Genomic DNA, 6,000 nt, shown 5'->3' on the forward strand with positions numbered 1-6,000 from the left:
TCGGGGTCTAGTGTGTTCTCCGGCGCCGGCGGTCGTGGTCATGGAGCAAGAAAATAAACTTGTCCCCATGAAGAATTAAGTAATCATAATCACTGGTTGACAGGGGCGTAGCCAGAGAACATTTTTCGGAAGACCGGGGAAGGGGGGGGGGAGTAAGTGGTCCTACTCCCCTTTGTGTATGTTCGTGCGTGTGTTGTGTGCGCGTATATGTGTGTTAAAAAATGTAAACACTTCGGGAGGGGGGGGGGGGGGGCTGAATTCCTAAATTGCCTCCTCTAGCTACGTCACTGATGGATGGGAGATCTATTCAAAGCCCATGAAACACAAAATAGGCTATTTCATGTCTAAAAAACGTCTTGTAGTGCTCGCTGAACTGTCTGATAGTTCTCCTGGTCATGCAAAGATGGAGGATTGAAGAGATGAAAAATCATGGATGCCTTGAAGAAAAGATCACTTGTCGAAACGTTGGCTGCAGCGACACCCCCTGTTCAAGGATTTTCCATCTTGTCCAGGTCAAGACATTCTGTAGCCGTCGTCGTTAGTTAGACATGCTAACGTTACGCTATAGGTTGGCTGAAAAAATATTTGACAAAGTCAAGCTAAGAATCTTTTTATATATTTTCAGAAATTTGTTGTAATGGCTTTAGAAACATAAAACACGCTATTATAACTCTTTACAGCGTGTTTCGGCGTGACGACTAACATGGAAGTGAGAGAATGAAGGGACAGGAAAGAGGGCCCAATATAGTTCTTTCATGTCGTTTCTATCCCTTGCTATATCAGCCTTCGTGCCGGTGAACAAAAAATTAAACCAACATACCTGTTCATCCAGCCCTGTTCTCACGGCGGCATTTAAAAATTATCATACTACAGTGCCGTGATCAAGGAAAATTAATAGCCTTCAGCATACCACATACATGCAAGATTCATATCGCATCTCTCCCTCATAGGGTTTAATGAGATCAACAGACAATGAGGCTAAGGAATATATAGGGACATTATTTGTAGGTTTTAACTGTAGTGCAGTAATTATGACATAAATGGAAAGGAATTAAAGTGGTTGAAAAATCAACTTGCCGCTGGTACCGAGTCTTCGGATAACGCGTCCAATGCTCCACCTATTGAGCTACAGCGGCGGTCGCTCTCCCATCCGCTTTACTGGGTATTTATATTTTTGTGTAATCTTGGGAGTGTTAACCAGCGCAGCTCCCAGCCATGACGGCGAATGTGGAACACTTCTTTTTTTTTTATCCACTTTAATTCATTTCCATTTATGTCATAATTACTACACTACAGTTAAAACCTACAAATAATGTCGCCTATACCTTCCTTAGCTTCATTGTCTGTTGGTTTCATTAGAGGGGACCTGCAACACTTTTTTCAGCACGGTCAGAAAACGCTGAAGATCGGTAGTCGAGGCATGTGAACCTGGCCGCGAGATCGAACAGAGTCGGCGCCTAGCGGCGAATGGACGAAACCCCGAAGTGTGGATGCGGGTCAGCCGTGTCCGCTTCAGCAGCATTGTATGCTTGTATGCGCTGTTTGTACTTCGCGAACTTACGATGGAACTTGACGACGACGGTTTGGTCCAACGTTACTAGAACAAACTGTTCTAGTAACGTTGGTTTGGTCGACGGTGAGTAAACTGTAAAAATCTTATTGTTTGATTTTTCCTACGGAAATTCACAACGTGAATCGCTATATTTCGTAAATGCATCGATGCGAAAAGGTTGGGCTAATATGCGTTCTCTTTTTTGTTTCCAGTGCCCTTGCCTTTGAGCGCTATTCTAAACCATGTTGGAGACGGTGTCAGGTGTCTCGTTGAAGGCGACGAGGTCATTGCAGCTGGCCACATTATTGAATGTAGTGCCATCGCCATAGGCGTGTGCAGGGTTCCCCATTAGGGGGGGGGGGGCAAAAGTTCGTCGCAGCGCCCCCCTCCACCCTACTAAGTCAATGTATGGGGCACATATTGCCCCCCCCCCCCCTCTTAGGTGAATAGAAGGGTCAATGTACGGGCAGATTTTGCGCCCCCCCCCTCTTAGGTGATTAGGGGGGCGCCTCCCCCTGCCCCCCCCTGTGCGCACGCCTATGGCCATCGCGTCCACGTGCTGTTGACGGTCCAGTGCATATTATCGCATTCGTGCTGGAATCGTCAGGCGGCTTACGAAGGATCCCCATCAAGTCGCCCTGAAGTTGCCCGTCGATGCGAACCCAGCAGAATTGAACTCCACATGCCCAGTAGGGAAAGTAGTGCCAGTGTCACACGGCCACATTTATCACGATCAGGATCGATGCGGATCAGGTTCAGCTACACGGTCGTCGCGACGTTCGCGGTCTACGCATCTCGGTCTGGCTGACGTCTGCGCCCAACTCGATCCGGATAACTTTAGACCTTGCAGCAGCGACCATTGTTGATCTATAACGAGAAATCCTATCCGTATCGGCCCTGATCGCTATCAAAAGTGCCCGTACACAATCATCAAGTTGTTCGGATGTAGTTGGTCGCGGCACGTATCGCGATTTATTTACATCATGCTAAGCTGACTTTCCGATTCGGGCTCTACTAACCCCTTACTTCACATTGTCAAGGCGAAAGCCTTAGATGCGTCATCGAGCTCGAAAATTGACCGTCGGTGGCGCCAACATGAGTGACGCAAAAAAATCATCACGTGATAACGTCGCCACATGACGTCACAGATAGCCGAATTTTGTAACGTCATAGTGACGCCATCATATGACATCACTGCATGCTTTGCACTGGCTCCGCGATCGGCGACCGATCATGGAGCCAGTGCAAAACCAGGAGGTGAGCGGCAGAAAACTTGCAATCACATTCACACGGCGTCATCATGACGTCGCACAGCTCCGAATTTTGGGACGTCACTATGACGCCACATGACGTGACGTCATACTATGACGCCATCACGACATGGCCGCTTTGCACTGCGTGATGGGTCGCTGATCGCGGAGGCAACGCTATACCAGGTGAGGTGCAGAAAGCTTTTACGGGGTGGGGAGAGGATCAATACATTGACTGAGTCGTCTTAGTCGAGTGCATAAGGAACCCTGTGAGTTTTTTAGAATCAGTGACACCTAGAAAATATTAAAAGTAGACTGAACAATACTTTGCTTACTTTCCCTTTCAGCACATCTCACAAGCGCTGTGTTGCTGTGCTGTTGCACATCAACAAAGTAAGGCAATTAACCCTTCTATCAACAACTGACTTGCCCCAATCATGGGGACAGAACGCAAAGTACACTGTGAAATATGGACCTACCCCCCTTACTGAACTACCATGCTGCCCCAAGGTATGTATATTGACTTCACTGCCCAAACAATGATATCACTGCCCAAGTTCAGTGTCAGAAGTGCGTCAGGCCCATAGGCGGAGAGTACGGGGGGGGGGGGGGGGGCTTGGGCCCCCCCCGGACTGCCTCATGGGGGGAGGGGGGGGGGCTAAGCCCCCCCTGGCGCCGGCCCAGAGTATTTTTTAAGAGCTTGGCTTAGGTCCCCGGGTCGTCCTGTCTGGCAGCTATTTCACAGGAGGCTGTTTATGCCCGCTTCTTTTTCATTTCAGTCATTTAAAGTTCGGCACATGGGCCAGTGACAAGTCACACATTCAATGGAAAAAAGCCCCTCAAACGAATTTTTACGTGCAGAATATGTTCTGCTGATGAACAACTGAAGCGACGACTTAAGCTACGACAAATTAAAAAATTCACCGGCGATTACGATACTGCCTAATTCGCTGAGCGCAGCCTCGTATTCGGGCAACGCCAGCTTTGTTTGAAGTTTTGACTATCCGCAGTTGTAGCAATGTAACATTCGTTACATAGCATGTTGGTGTACAGCGCGAGGAACGACGAAGACCGAAAGAACAGAAGGGACACGGACGTGTCCCTTCTGTTCTTTCGGTCTTCGTCGTTCCTCGCGCTGTACACCAACATGCTGCCGTACCAACTAGCCCAACTTTCAATACTGTTGCAATATATTCGTTACATATTGCCACAGAAACTGCCAGCGCTCGAGTGCTACGCACAATATACTCTGTGCATTGCAGCTGTCGCGAACCAAGTGAAACGCCCACAGCCCCGTTACGACAAGCGAAGCCAGCCGCAGTGCACATGCCAGCCCTGCATGTGCACGAGCTCCGACCGAGGGGCCAGCGCGCGCGACAGAGGAAGAAAGCGAGGTTTGAGGCCAGTATCCCGTGATATCGACAGACTCCGCGTTCGCTCTCTTTCGTCGTCGTTCGCGCTATCGGTTACGCCGCCGACGCCAACGGCGATGCCGCTCAACGCAGGAACGGACGCCTAAGAGCTGCGCTCTAATTGTCTTGAAGCCCGTAGTGAATGGTTTTGAGAACACAAAAATGATACTGAGAATACAAAGCAATTCCGACACAGTCAGTCAGTGAACGCTTTCGCACAAACTGACCGCCATTAAAAAAAAAAACGGGTAATTTCTTGTTTGCCTACATATTGGTACCCTTCGACATGCCTGCTTATAAAAGTGCCGAGAAAAGATTGTACGCAGTTTTGATTTATCAGTAAAGGGTTTTACTAAAAGTTCGGCCACCAATGAGCAACTCCGTTACTCGCTCAGATTCATAACCGCAGCTTCGCACAAGGTGTAATGGTAGCAAATGGTATTTGCTACCATCTCAGAATTACTTTCGGCCATCTTGAATTGAACTCACTGGCATATAATTAAAGTTTCCCGTGATAGCGTTATCGTACTGTCTCCTGCGTGGCGCATGTTTTAACAAAGTGAAGTCTAACCCCACGCATTGCGTGAATCGATTTTACGCGACGCAGTCAACGAACAGGGGCGTAGCCAGGGGGGGAGGGGTTGGGGGGTTCAACCCTCCCCCCCCCCCGAAATTTTTCAGTTTTGCTTACGTATATATACACGCACACATACAAACGCACACACGAACATACATAAAGTATAGTTGAGCCCCCCCCCCCCCCCGAAAAAAAATTCTGGCTACGCCCCTGTCAACGAAGGCGACCTTTTTCGCTTCGAGCCAAGAGTTACGTGGTGGATCGATGTCTTTGTGTAAACTGAAAAATAAATCTAGGGTCTTCCACTTACAGATCTTCATTATGATATCGCAGGCACCTAAGAGACTAAAGTTACATTAAATTCTTTAATTTGGAAGTTGGACTCGTCACTCTCTCTCTCTCTCTCACCCTCCCTATATATATATATATATATATATATATATATATATATATATATATATATATATATAGGGAGAGTGAGAGAGAAATGTGGAAGAGCAAGTAGGGCGCCCGCCCCCTCCGGTAAAATGAAAACTCTCCGCCTATGGTCAGGCCTCACTCTCTTCCGCGAGAACCCTTAAAAGGAGGTGCTGGTATTCACCCTGCGGAATACTGAGAACTGTTCTCCTAGCTCTGTAAACACAACGGAACATGCGCAAAACTACAACAGGGCTCGGGGACACCCGTCTAAACAGACTCGCAGCTGAGCGTGAACTAACATTGTATTCGGAGCGCGGACGGCACATGGAGGACAAGGAATAAATCCGTGAATTAATTTTCATCCTCTTTCTCGATTGATTCTAGATTAATTTTCACGCTGAAGTGTATGACAATCAAATCACAGAGGAATCGTGATTGGCACCCCTGGCGAAGTTTCCCCGAGCGTTCGCTTACTACCATAGAGTTTCCTAAAATGACCTAGAGGGAACTCTGGCGCTGCGATCGTTCAGCCACCATGGGAATGATGGGTAGTACACGGATTTGCCTAGTCTTCGTGCTTGTGGGCTTCGAACGCACTTGTGGCTTTGTTTATTGCTATGTTTTGGTTTTCTTTCGTATAAAAGAATGGATCGTTGTGAACTTCGTGACCAGATTTGAATCGGTTAGCCTAAAGAAGTTAAAGTGGTGGAGTGAAACGGCTGATTTTTGCTGAACTTCGTTTTGCGACAAAGCGGATGCAGGCGACGCGGAGCCAAACAGAGCCGAAAG

Source organism: Rhipicephalus sanguineus, chromosome 1 (assembly GCF_013339695.2).
Source record: "Rhipicephalus sanguineus isolate Rsan-2018 chromosome 1, BIME_Rsan_1.4, whole genome shotgun sequence".
NCBI classification, from domain to species: Eukaryota; Metazoa; Arthropoda; class Arachnida; order Ixodida; family Ixodidae; genus Rhipicephalus; species Rhipicephalus sanguineus.